The sequence below is a fragment of the Schistocerca serialis genome, chromosome 2 (genome assembly GCF_023864345.2).
Source record: "Schistocerca serialis cubense isolate TAMUIC-IGC-003099 chromosome 2, iqSchSeri2.2, whole genome shotgun sequence".
Classification (NCBI taxonomy): domain Eukaryota; kingdom Metazoa; phylum Arthropoda; class Insecta; order Orthoptera; family Acrididae; genus Schistocerca; species Schistocerca serialis.
This window is the reverse complement of record NC_064639.1, coordinates 690,142,513-690,165,061: the sequence shown is the minus strand read 5'-3', so window position 1 is coordinate 690,165,061 and position 22,549 is coordinate 690,142,513. Positions and strand designations below refer to the sequence as shown.

General features: G+C 45.0%; 1 protein-coding gene and 1 pseudogene across 2 annotated transcripts in view; both read left to right on the top strand.

Annotated features, from left to right (window-relative positions):
* LOC126457822 (extracellular sulfatase SULF-1 homolog) overlaps positions 1-22,549 on the top strand; it is a 796,827-nt gene that overhangs the window by 446,794 nt on the left and 327,484 nt on the right. The window lies entirely within an intron of this gene.
* Positions 11,390-11,507, top strand: LOC126459101 (5S ribosomal RNA; annotated as a pseudogene).

The window sequence follows — 22,549 nt, the reverse complement described above, 5'->3', positions numbered from 1 at the left end:
CACAATATTGCCACGTGTTACTCAGAAAACGAACGAAAAAATGGCTGACATCGAAATAAGTGTCCAAGGAATAGAAAAGCAACTGAAATCACTCAACAGAGGAAAGTCCACTGGACCTGACGGGATAGCAATTCGATTCTACACAGAGTACGCGAAAGAACTTGCCCCCTTTCTAACAGCCGTGTACCGCAAGTCTCTAGAGGAACGGAAGGTTCCAAATGACTGAAAAAGAGCACAGGTAGTTCCAGTTTTCAAGAAGGGTCGTAGAGCAGATGCGCAAAACTATAGGCCTATATCTCGGACATCGATCTGTTGTAGAATTTTAGAACATGTTTTTCGCTCGCGTATCATGTCATTTCAGGAATCCCAGAATTTACTCTGTAGGAATCAACATGGATTCCGGAAACAGCGATCGTGTGAGACCCAACTCGCTTTATTTGTTCAGGAGACCCAGAAAATACTAGACACAAGCTCCCAGGTAGATGCCATTTTCCTTGACTTCGGGAAGGCGTTCGATACTGTTCCGCACTGTCGCCTGATAAAGTAAGAGCCTACGGAATATCAGATCAGCTGTGTGGCTGGATTGAAGAGTTTTTAGCAAAGAGAACACAGCATGTTGTTATCAATGGAGATACGTCTACAGACGTTAAAGTAACCTCTTGCGTGCCACAGGGAGTCTTATCGGACCATTGCTTTTCACAATATGTATAAATGACCTAGTAGACAGTGTCGGAAGTTCCATGCAGCTTTTCGCGGATGATGCTGTATGATACAAAGAAGTTGCAGCATTAGAAAATTGCAGCGAAATGCAGGAAGATCTGCAGCGGATAGGCACTTGCTGCAGGGAGTGGCAACTGACCCTTAACATAGGCAAATGTAATGTATTGCGAATACATAGAAAGAAGGACCCTTTATTGTATGATTATATGATAGCGGAACAAACACTGGTAGCAGCTACTTCTGTAAAATATCTGGTAGTATGCGTACGGAACGATCTGAAGTGGAATGATCATATAAAATCAATTGTTGGTAAGGCGGATGCCAGATTGAGATTCATTGGGAGAGTCCTTAGAAAATGTAGTCCATCAACAAAGGAGATGGCTTACAAAACACATGTTTGCCAATATGTACTTCTTATGTGTTTCTGAATAATAGTGTAACTACTCGTATACGCAAGGTTGTAATACACAAATCCGGTCGTAGTGTACCGTTCTCATGTTCTGTCTAGATAGTGCTTGTAGATCTCCACATATATTCAGTTCTCTATCCGCAGCTTATGAAACAGTTCTTACAGGACATAACAAATAACATTTTATTGTTAATTCAGTTACATATTCACTATTATGGATTGAATTGGAAATATTCCAGATGTGTACCAACGGCGATTTGTCATTTCATATTGTTTTACAAGTAGGGTGTCTATAGCATGGTGCCGCTGTGTATCTCGTGTTAAATTTTCGTCTTGTTTACTCGTTTTAATATACTGTAGATGCAAAACTTGTTTTATGTCGGTATATGTCCTTCGTTAAGCCTAAGTAACTTCGTACTATGGTACGACTTAAAGTAGTGTATACTCTGAACTGTCAAAGAAAGAAAGAAAGAAACTGTCTTACATCATTTTCAGTGTCAAGATGGTTGTATGGACACGTTCCGAAAGCCAATAAATTAAAAAAAAAACTTACTTTAGCGTCGGAGGGTCATAAGGCCTCATACTCCATCTAGAAGACTGCGAAGGGACTTGAGTGTGCGTCTAAGGACGCAGCTGTTTCCTTGTGCGATGACCTAACTTTGCTTTTACGCTAATCTGACAGATGGCGTACGCTCGCCGCCACGGAATTCTTCGGCCGCTGCAGCGTTGCCGTAAGTTAGTCTAGCCTTTGGGCAGAGCTGATCGGCGCTGACCCTCTGGAGTCCAGTTTGCGCAACGCGCCAGACAGAACGGCGGCCGCCTGCCACTCTTGTCCTTCGTATCCAATGATAGTTCAGTCCACTCGGCCGCCGCCGCCGCCCACGGATAACGATTTTATTGGCCTCCAGCGTGACGTTCTATTAGAGACTATGACGTATTGCTTCCCGCTCAAAGGTCGTTACACGCGCCACGAACCACGCGCGGGCTGGGGAGTTCTCCGGCCAGATGAAACTCGATAAATTCGGTCGGCTGCCACCGTGACGTCATCGTGGAATTAGAGAGCAACTAGTGGTCCCCGCTAGTTGCGCAGCAGCTAAATCAAAACGAAGCGGATAGACGATGCGTGGGGGCGTTGCACCCCTAAATGGGAGTAACTGGACTGAAATGATGGTCGCACTAGACTGCCTTTGGTAAATAATAGTTTCAGTAACCTACTACAGGTGACTGCGAAGATGAATCCTTTAAGTAATGCACTCGTCCATTCCTCACACCATAATCCGTGAGAACCGTCAGGAACATATTGTCCTGAGCAGTGAAGAACGTTTCACTGGTGCCGTCAGTGGTATGCTACGGTAATTAAATGCTTATCAGTGATTGTGATTTAACAACTACCAGTAGAGAAACCCGGTGATGCCCAGTATTTAGACTATTGGCCATTAAAATTGCTACACCACGAAGATGACGTGCTATAGACGCGAGAAATGCGTACCATCACGTTTCCGACTTTGATTAAGGTCGGATTGTAGCCTATCGCGACTGCGGTTTATCGTATCGCGACATTGCTGCTCGCTTTGGTCGAGGTCCAATGACTGTTAGAAGAATATGGAATCGGTGAGTTCAGGAGGGTAATACGGAACGCCGTGCTGGATCCCAACGGCCTCGTATCACTAGCAGTCGAAATGACAGGCATCTTATCCGCATGGATGTAACGGATCGTGCAGCCACGTCTCGATCCCTGAGTCACCAGATGGGGACGTTTGCAAGACAACAACCATCTCCACGAACAGTTAGACGACGTTTGCAGCAGCATGGACTATCGGCTCGGAGACCACGGCTACGGTTACCCTTGACTCAGCATCACAGACAGGAGCCCCTCCGATGATGTACTCAATGACAAACATGGGTGCACGAATGGCAAAACGTCATCGTCATATATTCGGATGAATCCAGTTTCTGTTTACAGCATCATGATGATTGCATCCGTGTTTGGCGACGTCGTGGTGAACGCACATTGGAAGCACATATACGTCATCGCCTTACTGGCGTATCACCCGGCCTGATGGTATGGGGTGCCATTGGTTACACGTCTCGGTCACCTCTTGCTCACATTGACGGCACTTTGAACAGTGGACGTTACATTTCAGATATGTTACGACCCGTGGCTCTACCGTTCATTCGATCCCTGCGAATCCCTACATTTCAGTAGGATAATGCACGACTGCATGTTGTAGCTCCTCTACGGGCCTTTCTGGATACAGAAAATGTTCGACTGCTGCCCTGGCCAGCACATTCTCCAGATCTGTCACCAACTGAAAACGTTTGGTCAATGGTGGCAGAGCAACTGGCTCTTCACAATACACCAGTTATTACTCTTGACGAACTGTGGTATCGTGTTGAAGCTGCATCGGCAGCTGTACCTGTACACGACACCCAAGCAGTGTTTGACTCATTGCCCAGGCGTATCAAGGCCGTTATTACGGCCAGAGGTGGTTGTTCTGGGTACTGATTTCTCAGGATCTATGCACCCAAATTGGGTGCAAATGTAATTACATTTCAGTTCTAGTATAATATATCTGTCCAGTGAATACCCGTTTATCATCTGCATTTCTTCTTGGTGTAGCAATTTTAATGGCCCGTAGAGTACTTACAGCTGTGCGTCCACGCCATGGAGCGTCTGGCCATGTGCTTAATTTTAATATCGCCGTGTCTCCTGAACTATGTCTCGTACAATGATATAATTTTGTAGGCACATTCAGTGGCATACGTGGATACTGTCTTCAAAATGTGTTTCGAATTGAGTTAGTAGCAAAGAAGTAATAAATTTATAAGTCATGCGCGATGCGGTAGTTTTTCACGCATCTCACTGCTTATGACGTCACATCTCGTGAACTATTTGTAGTACAATGATATAATTTTGCAGTGGTATATGTGCACACTGTGGTGAGTGCAGTTAGTAGTAGACAAGTAGTAAATAATAATGTCATGCCTCGTGCGACACTTTCACTGCGCAAAAAGCGGTAAAGTAGTAAGCGATAAACAATTGTCCTTTCGTTATTTTGTAGGGGTTGTCAGCGAGAAAAAATTTCGTAATGGTTTGAAATTATGTGTAAAGTCTGTTGCAAGTAGCTAAGTGCTCTCATTCTGAAATACAGTACTGAATGAATGAAGCCTGGGAACTGGCGCGTTGCGGGCTTCGCTCCTTTTCACCCCAGCCTCATTCATTTGATAGGTGGGTGGTTCTTACGCCTACAGCGATTGTCGCCGGACAGTAATCGATATGGGTACAAAATTTGGTCGAAATCGATCCGGTGGTTTAGGCGAAGATGTGGAACACCACACACACACACACACACACACACACACACACACACACACACACACACACACATCCATTTTCACGGGAAATCATCTCCATGTTATGATTTTGTCGCTGTACACTTTTAGAACACTGAGTCTGTGGTGGAAAAAAATTACCAAGATATTTTCAGTGACGAATAAAAGGTCAACAGTATTCTACAATAAACAATACAAAAATCGTTGCTCTAGACCACCCTGCAGACAGGACTTAAAAGTCCAATTTGAAGCAGTTGCCTTATTACAGCTAACTGCCTGTGTTCGTTTCTGTAGCAGTATACCAATTGCAGCCTGGCACTGTGTTGCCACTTCTGCTGCAACAGAGCTTTCTGGCTCCCACTTCTCAAGCTGGAAACTTTCCAGGACACGAAAATGTGGCTTATTTCAGGAAAAAAACGTAACTTCGAGCCTAATTAAAATTACAAACAATAGCTTTTACTTGCTTAAAGGTCCAGCCCTCACACTATAACGTGTTTGCTCAGATCTATGTGAGATCTAACTCCAGCTGTCAGTCCTTGGCTGAGCATGGCAATTACAAAATGGTTGTAATATCGCACTGAATGTGCTCATAAGGTGTTTAGGAGAGGAACCGTTGCTAAATGTAAGCGCCAGGTGCTGAACAGAGTAATACACAATGAGAGTAGAATTCTGGGTCGATCAACATTCTCAGAAGCGTACAGCGTACATGAAGAGCGATATCACTGACGTCAAAAAAATGTGCAGACGCTCATGCGAGAAAATTCCTGAGTTAACCGCAGACTAACGAAAATGTGGGGCCCATGTGAGAAAATTCCTGAGTTAACCGCAGACTAACGAAAATGTGGTAATTTATAACTTCCTGTCAAATGAAAACGAGACAGATGGAAGAAAAGTAGGTCAACTGCTTATTATCTCAAAAGTAATCACCATAACTACTAATACATTTATCCCACAGTGAGACAAGACCGTCCATACCTTCGTGGAAAAACGTTTGCTGTTGCCTACAGAACAGTGACTGTACCCAGGCAGGCACCTATTCGTCCGTAGCAGATCAACGGCCACGAATATATTTCTTCAGGGTACAAAAAACATGAAAATCACATGGGGAAGGATCGGAACTGTATGGAGGGCATGTGAGGGCTGCCGTTCGCTGGGAAGCCCTTAACAGTCCACATCTCTTCCCACGCGATTTCCACATTCTTGGAGCCATGAAGAAAGACATTGTTGATTAGCTACGGGCGAAGAACTGCACTCCTGCATAAGTCAACTGTTCCTTTGGCAACCACAAAGAATTTTCCACCTAGGCATGAACCGCCTTGCCTCACAGTGGGGTGAATATACACTGACAGAAAAAAATCGCAACACCAAAAAATGATAAATATAGATTAATGAAATTTCCGAAATTCATTTGTCTTGGTAACATATTTAAGTGACTAATATTGAAAGATCACAGGTTAGTGCAAGCGCGAGATAATACATTGGAAAGGTGAAATGTCGGGACATTAATAACCGGTGTAACCGCCAGAATGTTGAATTCAAGCATTCAGACATGCATGCATTGTGTTGTACAGGTGCCGGATGTAAGTTTGTGGGATGGGGCTCCACGTCTGATGCACTTGGTCGGTCAATAAATGGACAGCTACTGCTGTTTGTGGATGATGCTGTAGTTGTTGTCCAATGATGCCGCATGTGTGTCCGACTGGAGACGGATCTGGTGGCAGAGTTGGCCACGACATTGTGTCAACTGTCAACACTCTGTAGAGCATGCTGGGTTACAGCAGCAGTATGTGGGCGGGCGTTATCCTGTTGGAAAAAACACTTTGAAACGCTGTTCGTGAATGGCAGGACAACAGGTCGCATCAAGAGAGTGACATACAGATTTGCAGTCAGGACGCATGGGATAACAGCGAAAGTGCTTCTGCTTTCGTACAACATTGCACTTCAGACCACAACTCCAGGTGTAGGTCCAGTGTGCCTAGCACGCACATAGGTTGGTTGCAGACCATCAACTAGCGTCCTCCTAACCTACACACAGCCATCACTGGTACCGAGGCAGAAACAGCTTTCATCATAAAATACATCAGGCCGTCATACTGCACTCCAATGAGCTCTAACTTGACACCACTTAACACGCAAATGGCGATGGTTTTGGGACAGTGGAACGCAAGCTACAGGGCGTTGGTTCGGAGCTGTCCTTGAAGGAAACGATTTGTAACAGTTCGTTGTTTCACTGTGGCGTCAACTCCTGCTCAGTTTGCTGCTGCAGATGCGGTACGATACAACAGAGCCATACGCCGAGAACGATGGTGTTCCCTCTCGACAGTGCCACGTGGCCGTCTGGAGCCCGGTCTTCTTGCGACCGTACCTCCCTGTGACCACCGCTACCAGCAATCACGTACAGTGGCTACATTCGTGTCAGGTCTTTCTGCAATATGGCAGCAGGTGCATACAGCTTCTGTAGCCCTACTACGCGTTCTCCAACAAACTCAGTGAGCTGTTGATAATGGCGTCTTTGCCGGCTTAAATGCATTCTTGACAAAAGTAAACTCACCACGGCCAATCTCAGAGGTAACTGACGCCCACGACCGTTAGAGTGTATATTGAAGGCAAAACCGATTTGCATACTCGTAGTGGCGCTACTTTCGTTTACGTCGCACAACTCCTGCTTGGTGTTGCGACTTCTTTTTCCGTCAGCGTATTAACAGTTACGGCGATTACTTTTGAAATAATAAAGAATTCACTTACTTTTCTTCTATCTATTTCGTTTCTGTTCGACTATACCTTATATACACAATTAGAGATCCACAATAGGACTTTTTTTTTAATCTGTGGGGACAACACATGCGACATGCGCTTCAATGACTACTCGTAGTCAGTCTAGTCGTTATCGTATATGTGTTGTTGTTGTTGTTGTTGTTGTTGTTGTTGTTCTAGTGATGATGCTGGTGGTTTTCAGTCCAAATATTGGTGTAATCCACCTATCCAGCCGGCCGGTGTGGCCGAGCGGTTCTAGTCGCTTTAGTATGGAACCGCGCGACCGCTACGATCGCAGGTTCGAATCCTGCCTCGGGCATGGATGCGTGTGATGTCCGTAGTTCAGTTAGGTTTAAGTAGTCCTAAGTTCTAGGGTACTGATGACCTCAGAAGTTAAGTCCCTTAGTGCTCAGAGCCAGCCACCTATCCACGTTACTCTCTCTTGTGCAAGCCTCTTTATCGCTGTGTAGCTACTTCAGCGTGCTTACAATACTGAAGTCTTTGCCTCCTTCTACAATCTTTACATCATCTCTCCCAGTTTCCTCCATGTCCTATTTATGTGGAAGGAACGTTGACTTGTAATTCACACCTTCACTTTAAAAGGTCACAGTGCGAAAGCGGCTGATAGCGCACAGTAAATACTGAGCAGGAGTTCTACTTGCTCCCTCAAGTTCAACAGCCTGTGACGGATAAAACGATTTTTACCTTTATGAAAAACTTTGAAACTATGGATTCGACCATAAATAAACTAAAAAAATGGTTCAAATGGCTCTGAGCACTATGGGACTTAACATCTGAGGTCATCAGTCCCCTAGAACTTAGAACTACTTAAACCTAACGAACCTAAGGACATCATACACATACATGCCCGAGGCAGGATTCGAACCTGCGACCGTAACAGTCGCGCAGTTCCCGACTGAAGCGGCTAGAACCGCTCGGCCACCGTGGCCGACTAAGGAAACTAAAACTTTAGAGTTACTGTGGACACGGTGGTGTATGTTAATAATATAAGAGAGCGAGAAGAAATCTCAATGGAAACGCATATTAGTAGAAAACCGAAGACGACAAGCATCAGCACCTGAAGTAAAGCTCCTCATTACTTTAGTTTTCGGGTATCACAGCATAAACCCCGTCGTTTGCATAGTTTATATGTAAATGTGAACGTAACTTGAGGTATTTCCTAGAGGGTGTAATGTGCACGATGCATATTGATTATTTTGGAAACTGCATGAGGCTTCTCGCGTACGACTCTGTTGTGCTTAGGAAGGTCGCACCACCAAAAATTGTAGGCACGGGTGCGTCACCGAGAAGAGAAGTGATAAGCAACTGTGTGCTATTTGGTGAGCGGCCGGCTCGCTCGCAGCTGCTTTGGAGGCTGTTCCGCGCCGGCGCTGCTTCTGGCTGGCGTCTCATCAGCGCGCGGCTATTCAGGCCGGCCGCCTGCAGAGTAGGCCACCCCCACAGCGCCTTTGAAAAGCCGAGCAGCGCACCTGGCAGGCGGATACCTCACCCTCACCCACAACCCTGCCCCTGTAATTACGTCATTCCGCTGAGTGCCCTCCCATGCTCTGCACTGCTTCGCGGGTCACTCACCTTCCCTAGGGTGCCACGCGGCGACGTTGAAGCGTTCACCTGTAGAAACACTAATTCCGCGTTTGCTACACATAACGTTACGTTTCTACCACAAATAATAATCATAGAACCATTCTTCCTTAGTGCACCTGCCTTACGACAGGTATCGACTGGACGCTCTCCCCTTTCCTCTCCTGTGCCTCTTCCTCAATCTGGTGCTGTTTTCTAAATGTCATCCAGCATTTAAAAGCGTCTTCTTCCTTTTCTCCTCTTCCGTGCAGTACCTCCTTCACTGACTCTTCTTTGTAAGATTTTTTCAAATTCGCTATCTGTTCAAAAGTACCCAGAACTTACTAGAAGACAGAAGATACTAATACGTGGTGTCTCCACCCTTCGCCCTTATGATTGTCTGCTTGTCTGCTTGTCTGCAAATGTATGGCAGCCCATTCTTTTCTCAGGAGCACAAACTAGAGAAGGTCGTGATGTATGACGCCGGGATCTGAAGCGAAGTCGACGCTCTAAGTCACACCAAAGGTGTTCTAATTTGTTCAGGTTGGAACTCTGTGCAGTCTGTTGCATTTCAGGGATGTTGTTGTCCGCAAACCATTACCTCACAGATATTGCTTTATGACAAGACGCATTGTCATTTTAATACACACAATCATCGTCTCCAAATTGTTCATGTACTGTATGAAGTACACAGTGCGTTCATACGCTTCAACAAAATCTTCTCAGTTTACAAGCCGCGTCACTTCGAATAAAACAAGCGTGCTTTCGGTGGCTGTCTCCGTCATCGTCATCATGATTTAAAATCACTGTTCATATCCTTCTGCACTAAGCGTTTTCTTCATTTTCTTAAGCGCAATGAGGAGGCCCCATCCTAACCACGAGAAATACCGATAAACCGAAACCCCACCTTCTTCATACTTCACTATTAGCAATAAACATGACGGCAAGTACCGCTCTCCAGGCTTTCACCAAACTCAAACCCTCCCATCTGATTGTCACAGGGTGCACCGTGATCCGTCACTCCAAATCACTCGTTTTAGTCATCCGATGTCTACTGGCACCTTTACGCCTCCTCAGTTGTCGCTTAGCATTGATAGCACAAAGGTGTGGCTTATCAGTACCCTATTATTTTTAACTCCTTATGCATAGGTATTGTGTTAGCTGGAATTCACGATTGATTTCTTCAGCTGGTTCTATGACATTTTTTACAAGTACCAGTGTCAACACACTAGCTCTGCCTGGTCTTGGTAAAGCTATGGTACTTCATTCGCATTTCCAGTTCACAGCCACATCGTCAGCAGTCAACTTGGGCAGCTTTAGAAGGACTGAAACTTTCCCGATAGACTTGTTACTCGAGTTACGTCCGAAGACTGGTCCATCTTGGAAGACACAGAGCTGACCTGACCGATCCATTCTGCGTTATTGCTTCACTGCTGAAAACGTAACTTTCTCTGTTTCCTTTAATGGTGGCAGGTCCGCCTCTCGCTACATATAGTGGCCAATTTTGTATTCCATAGGGCTGTACGGATACTTTTGTTCGGATTTTGTAACTCCCAGCCAAGATGTTTATCTCATTCTCACTGTTTTCACTAGTTTCCGTTCCTCTCGTGTGTTAAAAGTCCTTTATTCTTCATTGTCAGTACCTTGCAATTTCACCACTTTTCTCTACAGCCACATTTCAGAAATATCCAATTATTGTTAATCTTTCTGATAAAATGTCCAGAATCCTTGTGAAACTATGCCACATTCCAGATAAACACTTGGTGGGTGAATATGTTCCTTAACACCATCGCAAATCTTTTTGCTGTCAACAAACTTTTAAGCTGTCGAAAAGTTCTTTTATGCATATTCTACTTCTTGCTACGCATCTGCCATTTTATTACACCAAGCTTCCATCTTCTTCCTCTTCTTCTTCTTCTGCCTTTCGCAGATTAGTTAGATCATTTAACTGTTCGTTCTATGTCCGTTTACCCTTTCGGATTTCATTGTAAGGTCATCTTTCGAATGCTTGTTTGTTTCACTGATTCCAAATGTTCTTTGCAGTTTTGTTTATGTTCTTAGATAGTGTCATTTATTGCAAAAATATTCGTTCTCGTCTAATGTTTGAATTAGGAATCCTGTTCAATTTAGTTCAGCCTTTGGCTGCTTGTAAAAGTTTCGTTTTAGTCGTCTCAATATCGCTAGAATGATTTCTCTTGATAAATGAGGATTGACAGTCATGTAGTAGTAGAACAGGTACAGTCATCACGTTACAGAATTTCATTTTTGTCTCTCTACTTGTATTTTTCACGTTCTGGTTATAGTGCCTCGTGATTTAATATCTACATCCATATTTTCATTGTGTGATCCAGGTAACTGAAGTGCTGAAATTGTTACAAAATCTGATATTCAGTTACAATTTTCTTTTGTACTGAATACTTCCCAAGGGGAAACTACACCCGTAATTTTTCCCGAGGGCATGCAGCTTTAGAGAGCTGCATCAACCAGTCTCAGGACTGAAGAACACAACAACAACCACAACAACATTTCCCAAGGAATGCAACTGTCTCAATTTCACCTATTTCTAAAATTATAATCCTTTCCAAGAGAATTGCTAACGGTCTTGCCGCAGTGGTAACACCGGTACCCGTCAGATCACCGAAGTTAAGTGCTGTCGGGCTGGGCTAGCACTTGGTTGGGTGACCATCCGGTCTGCCGAGAGCTGTTGGCGAGCGGGTTGCACTCAGCCCTTGCGAGGCAAACTGACTATCTACTTGACTGAGAAGTAGCTGCTCCGGTATCGGAAAATGACATACGGCTGGAAGAGCGGTATGCTGACCACATGCTTCTCCATATCCGCATCCGGTGACGCCTGTGGGCTGAGGATGTCACGGCGGCGGGTCGGTACTGTTGCGCCTTCATGGCCTGTTTGGGTGGAGTTTTTTTTTTTGCAATTAAGTTTAAAAGATCGACTGATTTTTGTAGTTGGTCTTCAGAATTTGCCGGGGTGGCCGAGCGGTTCTAGGCGCTACGGTCGCAGGTTCGAATCCTGCCTCGGACATGGATGTGTGTGATGTCCTTAGGTTAGTTAGGTTTAAATAGTTCTACGTTCTAGGGGACTGATGACCTCAGAAGTTAAGTCCCATAGTGCTCAGAGTCATTTCAGAATTTGCCATTAATACAATGTCGTCAGCACATAATACTATTTTAATATATAATAACTTCCCAAATACCTAAAAGGTTTTACTTGTTCCAAAGCATTTCCTTCCAGTAATATTTTGACGGGTCGTTCATAATACCAAGTGTGAATTTTAAGCGAGTTACGTCGTGAAACGGCGAAGAGTACTCGTATATCTCACCACCCCTGGCTGAGACACACTTTTTCTCTTATAGCTTTTTGATTTCATGTAACGTTTCCGTCTTTATTTTTGTCGTCAAGTAGACAATACGGTAATTTCATCTCTACCACGTTGAAGCCAATGAAAAGCGGAGAGACAGACTAAATTAGTCTTCTCCTGGTAGATGTTGAACATTTTGTAACATTTGCTAAAATAAACGGTGATTCTAACAACTCACTGGCGTGGACTTCATTACTTAACAATCGTTTCACTTATGTTAGATCTTTATTATTAGGACTCGGAAAGAGAACATATAGAACGAAAAAAAGAATTTTTTCCCCAGTCTCATTGATATGGAAAGTTCCAGTCCTTTCAAGTTGATTGTGAAATAGGCCTTTATTAGTTCCTATTCCTAACTTCATGCTAAAATCTATGGACTGATTCAGCAATTGTTTATTGATACCGTTGTTAGATACCAGTAGCTACGCTATACATTCCTATTTCTCACAGTGAAAACGTTCCGGACCACAGTCGTCACGATAAAGAAAGCTAGGAGTGTACACCAGCTTGGCTGAGCGGCCTCGTGTGCTATCATCTACTCTAAGAGAACAACTGACACTAATTGTATTTGGCGAGACGTTTGAATTTCCGCGCACAACAGCCTTATTAGTTAACTTCAATGATAATTAACTCGGAAACAGCACATCATAATGAATTTTTTCTTAAAAATCATTTCTCAACACAGCCTTGTCTGCGACACCTTTACAAAGTTTTCAGGCTGTTTTGACCACCCTTTAACAATGTTTTACATAATAGGAGATGAAAAACGAAACTCACATATGTACGAGGTACACTAAGAATACACAGGGTGATTCATAGTTCCTGTTACAGGGTTCTAGGGGTTGAAGAGGGGACTTCGCACATGAAATTTTTATAAGGAATCCGTGTCCGGAATTGTGCCGTTTGGATATAAACTGAATTTGAAGATCGATCACTTTCAAATATACCACTTCACGGTACGCACACAAACTGATAAAAGTGCGCCGTCGTCGGTCCCTGTTGTAATTATGACGTCACATGACACCTTCGTCCGACTATAAGAACGGCTGTGCGCTCGACTTTGAAGAGGACGTCCTTCGCCACGTAGAAGAGAACCCGAGGACAAATACTCAAAACACTGCTCACGTCATAGGGTCCTAGAGCACACAGGTCAGAACTCATTGTCTCCGCTGTGTGATTTACCGTCAAGCGGGGGATTTTAAATTGATCCGATCCTGATTATACACCCAAAAGGTACATTTCCGGTCACGGTTGACTTATCAAAACTTCATCTACTAAATCCCTTCTACAACCCCTAAAAGCATGTAACAGAAATTTTTAATCACTCTCTATAACTCACGTTGTGCTGTTGAGAAATGGGAAACCGTTTTGTTTTGCGATGAAAGATATTATAGACGTGTACAGCACCTTACCATTATAGTTACCTTCTGTTCATCTTCAGGCGTGGACACTTCATCGTGTTTGTTGACCTGTGCGCTTTGCTTACTAAGAGAGAACGTAATAAAATGACTAGCGATACTACACTGAAGCTCCACAGAAATTGGTTTTTTAGGCATTCTTATTCAAAAACAGAAATATTCAAACAGGCAGAATACGACGCTGCGCAGTTGTTAGATCGGTTACTGCTGCTACAGTGACAGGTTATCAAGACTTGAGCTAGTTTGAACGTCGTGTTATAGTCGGCGCACGAGCGACGGGACTCAGCATCTACAAGGTAGCGATGAAGTGGGGATTTTCCCGTACGAGCATTTCACGAGTGTGCCGTGAATAACAGGAATCCGGTAAAACATCAAATCTCCGACATCGCTGCGGCCGGAAAAGGATCCTGCAAGAACAGGACCAACGACGAGTGAAGAGAATCATTCAGCGTGATAGAAGTGCAACCTTTCCGCAAATTGCTGCAGATTTAAATGCTGGGTCATCAACAACTGTCAGCATCCGAACCATTCAACGAAACATCATCGATATGGCCTTTCGGAAAGAAGACCCACTCGTGTACCCGTGATGAGTGCACGACACAAAGCTTTATGCCTCGCCCGGGACCGTCAACATTATTGAACTGTTGATGACTGGAAAGATGTTGCGTGGTTGGACAAGTCTCGTTTCAAACTGTATCGAGAGGATGGACGTGTAAGGGTATGGAAACAACCACATGAATCCATGGACCCTGCATGACAGGAGGCAACTGTTCAAGCTGGTGGAGGCTCTGTAATGGTGTGGGTTGTGTGCAGCTGGAGTGATATGGGACCCCTGATACGTCTAGATATAACTCTGACAGGAGACACGTACGTAAGCATACTGTCTGATCACTTGCATCCATTCATGTCCACTGTACTTTTCGACGGACTTGAGCAGTTCCAGCAGGACAATGCGCCACCCCACAAGTGCAGAATTGCTACAAAGTGGATCCAGGAACCCTCTTCTGAGTTTAAGACTTCCGCTGGCTACCAAACTCCTCAGACATGTGCCGGCCGTTGCGGCCTAGCGGTTCTATGCGCTTCAGTCAGGAACCGCGGGACCGCTGCAGTCGCAGGTTCGAATCCTGCCTCGGGCATGTATGTGTGTGATGTCCTTAGGTTAGTTAGGTGTAAGTAGTTCTAAGTTCTAGGGGACTGATGACCTCAAATGTTAAGTCCCATAGTGCTCAGAGCCATTTGAACCATCCTCAGACATGAACATTATTGAGCATATCTCGGATGCCTTGCAACATGCTGTTCAGAAGAGATCTCCACCCCATCGTACTCTTAGGGATTTATGGACAGCCCTGAAAGATTCATTCCCTCCAGCACTACTTCAGACATTAGTCGAGTCCATACTACATCGTATTGTGGCACTTCTGCATGCTCGCTAGGGTCCTACCCGATATTAGAAAGGTGTAACTGTTTCTTTGGTTCTTAGTGTAATTTAGAAAGAGAGACGCATCCGGTGATGGGAACAGAATCGAAACCTGTCATCAAATACAGAAAAATCTTGCGATCGAAGACTGTTTTTAATTCCACATATCACTGTTTCATTCACTGTACGTTCTCTGGCTAGTGGGGTCGGCGCTACAAACTCGTGACTTGTACTGTTTCTGCTACAACGCTGGTCGAAAGAAAAACAACCCTGTACCTGTCTAGGATTGAACCTGGGACTTACAGCTCCAGGATCCAGTACTCTACCCACCTTTTTCCTGATTATAAAGGAACCTGCACAAAATACGAATCTATTTGTCGCCGCTACATTGACCCTAAAAAAAAGAAAAAAATGTTTGTGCCACTTCTAGCTCTGGCCCCCAGTTATGGCTATCCCAAGAGTTCTACCTAAACTAAGAAAAGTGGAAAGGGCAGGAGGGAGAGGGCATGTATGTAACAGAGAAGAAGGCTTTTTGTTCTCGTGGAGTGAAGTCCATGGAGTCACCCGTAGCCGTGAGGGGTATACCGGTGGGAATCATAGCATCAATGCAGGGACATACCAAATACATGGCGGTTCGTAGAAAGTACTCCAAAGGAAGTTGGGAAACTATTGCCTGCATTTCAGATTAGGCACAATGGAGCAATGTCGCTCGTTCACGTAAGTCCAAAAATTGAGAACACTCTTCTCGCTAGCTGAAAAAAAAGTCGTACTACAAGGTCACGGAAACTGTTCACAGAGTGAGTCTTCGTCTGAGGTTAGTACACGTCATCCGGGAGCAACATCATGAGCGGCGGAATCTTGGCAGGAAGGGCACGTGTGAGGAAGAAAAGAACTCACTGGACCGAGTGGCAGACGTATACTGCTGGGCCACAAATGAAATGATGATCGTCTGTGTCCGGCATCCTCCACGCGACGCACAGCGGAGACACAGCGGAGATTCAGCGAGATGGAAACGTGAACGACTGGATTGTTTCCCGTTGACGGTGACATACCACGCGGAGCGTGCAGTAGTGTCAAGAAAACGGGCGTTCACCGCCCGCCATACATGACGGATACTTCGGCTCTATGACATTGGCGGGCGGGCCAGGTGCATGTCAGTGCCTTCGTCAACAACAGGAGCACAGGCGGCAAAGAGGCAGAAACATAGCTGTGTTCCAGATAAAAAGAGTTCGATGTGATAGAAGGGCGCTGGGATGTTCGACCCCATCACCGGTGGGGCTAACGAGACTGGGGCACATGCGTCACCCACTAGACTACGACGGCCACAACGGTTCAACTACCGGTTATATAATATGCTGCCCCGTTACTCTGGACTATTAATCGTTGTGTTTTTATGTGTCCTTCCAAGTTTCACTTCCCAGTTATTGCCGTGAAATGCTTGTTCGTTACTGATTTCACGTCCCGTTCCTTATCGAGAGCGGGATGGCTCTCGATCGGTCATCTTTTGCGTCGCTGACGGTACGCTGCCCCCACAAGGAGAAATATCCTCGGTCGGGTGCTCCGCTGTGTCCTGGGCCTCCTAAGGACGTGTGACAGGCGTCGCTGACAGCGGGCTCGTTACCGCCGCGGTGCTGGCACCTCACCTCACCTCACCTCGCGCAGTGGGCGTCGCCGCCAGAAGCGGAGCCAAAGGCGTGGGAGGCGCCCGCGCTGGCGTCTGCCGGCGTTCCTGCACGTGCGGGCCTCCAGCCACGTGGCCGGCCTACCTGCCCTGCCCTGCGCTGCCCTGCCCTGCCTCCCTTGCCTTCCCGCTGCTCACGCCCGGTGTCGGCACTTCTCCCTCCGAAATTCACCACAACGTAGAATCCACTCTGCGGCTAACCACTGAAAACCGTGTTGCAACCGCGGAGATCCAACTTATAGGCCTACCGTATCACCTCCCGGCCTCTTCTGTGTGGCCTTCCCGTTGCTATGGATTGATACGACCCGCCAAAAATTACTCTCCTCTGCCAACCTCTTCATCTCAGAGCAGCACTTGCAATCTACGTCCTCAACTATTTGCTGGATGTACTGCAATCTTCCTCTACAGTTTCTGCTCTCTACAGATCCTACTAGCATGACTGAAGTCATTCCCTGATGTCCCCTCATCCTGTCCGTTCCCCTTTTCAGTGTTTTCCACATATTCCTTTCCTCTCCGATTCTGCGCAGAACCTCCTCATTCCTCACCTTGTCAATCCACGTAATTTTCAACATTCTAGTGCAGCATCACATCTCAAATGCTTCGATGATGGTTTTTCCACATTCCACGTTTCACTAAGATACGTCTCTGCGCTCCGAACGTACATTCTAGACATTTCTTTCTGAAATGAAGGCCTATGTTTCATACAAGTAAACTTCTCTTGGCCAGGTATGCCCTTTTTGCCGGTGCTAGTCTACTTTTTATGTCCGCATTGCTCCGTTGGTGGTGGGTTATTCTACTGCCTAGGTAGTAGAATTCCTCAACTTCATCTGCTTCCTTGGCAGTAATTGTGATCTTAAGTTTCTCGCTGTTCTCATTCCTACTACTTCTCATTTTTTCGTATTTCTTCGATTTACTCTCATTCCATATTGTGTACTTCTTAGACTGTTCATTCCATTCAGCAAATGCCGTAATTCTTCTTCACTTTCACTGAGGATAACAGTGTCATCAGCGGATCTTATCATCGATATCCTTCCATCTTGAATTTTAATTCTACTCTTGAAACTTTCTTTTATTTCTGTCGTTGCTTCTTCGATGTATAGATTGAACGGTAGGGGTGGAAGACTATATCCGTGTCTTACAAATTTTTTAATGCGACCATTTTGTTCATCGCCCTCGACTCTTATTGTTTGCTCTTGGTTCTTGTACCTTTTGTATATTACCTTCTTTCCCTATAGCTTACCCCTATTTTTCTCAGAATTTCGAACATCATGCACCATTTTACATTTTTGAACGCTTGTTCCATGTCGACAAATCTTTTGAACGAGTTTCGGTGTTTCTTCAGTCTTGGTTCGATTATCAGCCGCAACGTCAGAATTTCCTCTCTGGTGCCTTTCCCTTTCCTGTAGCACAAACTGACCGTCACCTAAGACATTTTCAATTTTTTTCCATTCTTCTGTATTTTATTCTTGTCAGTAACTGTTAAGCTGATTGTGCGATAATTGTCGTATTTGTTGGCTCTTGCAATCTTCAGAATTGTGTAGATGATGTTTTCCCCAAAGCCATATCGTATATCGCCAGATTCATACATTCTACACATCAACGTGAATAGTCGTTTTGTCGCCACTTACATCAATGATTTTAGAAATTTTGATAGAATGTTATCTACCCTTACTGCCTTATTCGATCTTAAGTCTTCCAAAGCTATTTTAAAATCTGATTTTAATACCGGATCCCTATCTTCTTTCTTAATCCTCCTAAATGGATTGTGAAGGAGACCTAAGAGGCTACTTCATAGGCAAATGATATTCCCAAGATTTCTGTCAATCCCAAGCACCTGCTAGCTAGTAAATGTTTCAAAATCCCTGGCAGCAGGCAGTGTTTTCCAGTGGAACGAATAGCGGGAGCGGAGAAGGGCCACTCGAATTGCCTGCATGTGGCTATTGTATTTGATTGGCTAAGTGGCATGGATGTTAATTAGTTACGTGAAGCGATTCTGACCTCGCAAAATCAGGGGTAATAGATCAGTAGCCCTCCTGGATGTTGGAGTCATGAACTCCTTGGTGTGCAGCTGCCGATTCGAGAGCCCCAAAAGTAACACATGTGTAATACACGAGACGAGTTCAGTAAGTAACGCACACATTTTTTTCTGAAAGCAGGTGGATTTTTTTCGGGCTTCCAAGACACCATATTACTCCCCACTCTTTTGGCTACAGACCCCTATTTTTCAACATAATCATCGTCCAGTGCGACTGCCTTATACAGTTCCAAGGATAGGGCCTTTTGCCCACATGGTACCACTCTACTGGCCGACGTCGGAGCCAACGTCCTGCTGGTATCAAAATAACCTCCCCATCATCCACATAATCCTTCCCACGGATTGCATCCTTCATTGAGCCAAACAGATACAAATCGGAATGTGCGAGATCTGGGCTGGGCTGGGCGGCTGGGCGGCTGAGAAAAAATCCCATTGAAGTTTTGTGAGCTCCTCTCAGGTGCGAAGACATTTGTGAGACCTTGCGTTGTCGTGGAGGAGGAGAAATTCGTTTGCATTTTTGTGGCGACGAACACGCTGAAGCCCAACATTCTGGGAGTCAGAGCCGTGTGCGGCCGGCGTCAAGCAGGATACGGGACAGGTTTGCGTGACCTTGCTATGATGACAGACGTCTCGCCCAACCACTCACTGTGCTTTTGTTCACTGCCAGGTCTCAGTAGACATTCTGCTAGTGCCTACAAGTATCTGAGATGCTCTTGTTTTCCGCCAAAGGAAACTCAATGACTACTCTCTGCTTGGAACAGGAACACACCTCCATTACAGACGTCATTTAAAGGCTACGTATAGCGACGCCACCTATCGGAACTTTATGAAATTTCAGTGGCTGAATTAGGAATATTTCAGGACGTCCCGTAACAAATTCCTCATTTTCAATCAAAACTGGCCGAGAAAAAAAAAAGTGTAACATACTTACTGAACGCCCCTGGAAATAAAAGTATCTGTAAAAGAAGAGCACATATGACGCATTAGGAATCATTAAATATCAACGTGGTCACCCTGCATGTTAACACAAAGGAACCAATTCTCCGCCGTAGAACGGGACGCAGTTCGTGGTTTATCAGGTGTGACGCTCTTCCGCCTTCACAATCCAGTCACGCTGCTGACAAGGGGTACTGATTTTAACCCCGTACACTTGCGATTTGATGTAACCTCACGCGAAGAAGCCTAACGGAGTAAGGTCAGTTAACTTCGAAGCCCGCATACGCAATGACCCTCTGCTCGGCAGATCTACCGATCCACCGCCCAGGTATGCTGAGATAATATCGTACAGTGAGAGCAAAATTGGGAGATGCTTGTCCTGCTGGTACGGAATTCAATGTTCTATCAGAAAATGTTAGTCTCGTTCATCCCTAGCCATGCATGGGTTGGACCAAAATATGGAAATGCCGCGAGAAAACCACGCTTGACTATAGACGCAGATTCTAGCCGAACCCGCAGGTTGTGGTGATGTATTTGACCAGCAGTGTCACATGTGCAATGTCCTCAGTACGTTGCAAGTGTGCTCTGCGTAGTTGTGAGCTACGTGGTTCAAATGGCCCTGAGCACTATGGGACTTAACTTCTGAGGTCATCAGTCCCCTAGAACTTAGAACTACTTAAACCTAACTAACCTAAGGACGTCACACACATCCATGCCCGAGGCAGGATTCGAACCTGCGACCGTAGAGGTCCCGCGGTTCCAGACTGTAGCGTTTAGAACCGCTCGGCCACTTCGGCCGGCGAGTTATGTGAATTAGAGCATGTGCAAATTTTTGATTTTCGTATGGTGGTGTTTCCACAACCAAGATGTCAGCGTTTCAAGAGGTACCGTATCGAAGATTTATATCGCATACAGAGAAAACAGGCAAACATCAACCATTAAGTCAAATGTTCAAATGTGTGTGAAATGTTATGGGACTTAACCGCTAAGGTAATCAGTTCCTAAGCTTACACACTACTTAACCTAAATTGTCCTAATGACAAACACACACACCCGTGTCCGAGGGAGGACTCGAACCTCCGCCGGAACCAGCCGTACAGTCTATGACTGCAGCGCCCTAGACCGCTCGGCTAATCCCGTGCGGCGTTAAGTCAAATCGCGGAGAAACATATGTGTTAAGCGATTGTGACAGACGGTTATCTAAGAGGATTGCGACGAAAAATGCGAGGACGACAGCTGCAAAAGTCATTGCAGAACTGAATATCGTACTCGCGAACCCTGTCAGCACCGAAACGTCATGAATGGAGCTCAATAAGCAGGGAACGCCTGCGGTCCAGATTGTATACCAGTCAGATTCCTCTCAGAGTACACTGATAAAATAGCTCCATATTTAGCAATTATATACAACCACTCCCCCACAGAAAGATCCGTACCTAAAGACTGGAATATTGCTCATGTCACACCAATACCCAAAAAGGGAAGTAGGAGTAATTCGCTGAATTACAGGCCTATATCACGAACGTCGATTAGCAGTAGGCTTTTGGAACATATACTGTATTCTAACATTATGAAGTACCTCGAAGAAAACGATTTATTGACATAGTCAGCACGGATTCAGAAAATATCGTTCTTGTGAAACACAACTAGCTCTTTATACTCATGAAGTAATAAGTGCTATCGACAGGGGATGTCAAATTGATTCCATATTTTTCGATTTCCAGCAGGCTTTCGACACCGTTCCCCACAAGCATCTTCTAAGAAAACTGCGTGGCTACGGAGTATCGCCTCAGTTGTGCAACTGGGTTCGTGATTTCCTGTCAAAAAGGTCACAGTTCGTAGTAATAGACGGAAAGTCATCGAGTAAAACAGAAGTAATATCCGATGTTCCCCAAGGAAGTGTTATAGGCCCTCTGTTGTTCCTGATCTATATTAACGACATAGGAGACAATCTGAGTAGGCGTCTTAGATTGTTTGCAGATGATGCTGTCATTTACCGTCTTGTAAAGTCATTAGATGGTCAAAACGACTTGCAAAATGATTTAGATATCTGTATGGTGCGAAAAGTGGCAATGGACCCTGAATAAAGAAAAGTGTGAAGTTATCCACATGAGTACTAAAAGAAATCAGCTAAATTTCGATTACGCGATAAGTCACATAAATCTCACATAAATCTGCAGGCTTTAAATTCAGCTAAATACTTAGGGACTACAATTACAAATAAGCGAAATTGGAACGATCAAACCAAAGACTGCGATTCATTGGCAGGACACTTAGAAGGTGCAACAGGTCTACTAAAGAGACTGCTTACACCACGCTTGTCCGTCCTATTCTGGAGTATTGTTGTGCGGTGTGGGATCCGCATCAGGCGGGACTAACGGATGATATCGAAAAAGTTCAAAGAAGGACGGCTCGTTTTATACTATCGCGAAATAGGGGAGATAGTGCCACAGACATGATACGTTAATTGCAGTGGCAATCATTAAAACAAAGGCGTTTTTCGTTGCGACGGGATCTTCTCATGAAATTTCAATCACCAGTTTTCTCCTCCGATTGCGAAAACATTCTGTTGCCACCCACCTACATTGGGAGAAATGATCATCACGATAAAATAAGGGAAATCAGGGCTCGCACAGAAAAGTTTAAGTGCTCGTTTTTCCCGCGTGCCGTTCGAGAGTGGAACAGTAGAGAGACAGCTTGAAGGTGGTTCATTGAACCCTCTGCCAGGCACTTTATTGTGAATAGCAGAGTAATCACGTAAATGTAGATGTAGATGAACTGCAGGACGAACTCGAGTTCCAAAGACAGACATTGTTGACGCAGTCGCCTGTAACAGGAAAAGATGGTGCTACAGCCATAAAACCAGGTCTATGGAGCAATGAAAAATGTCA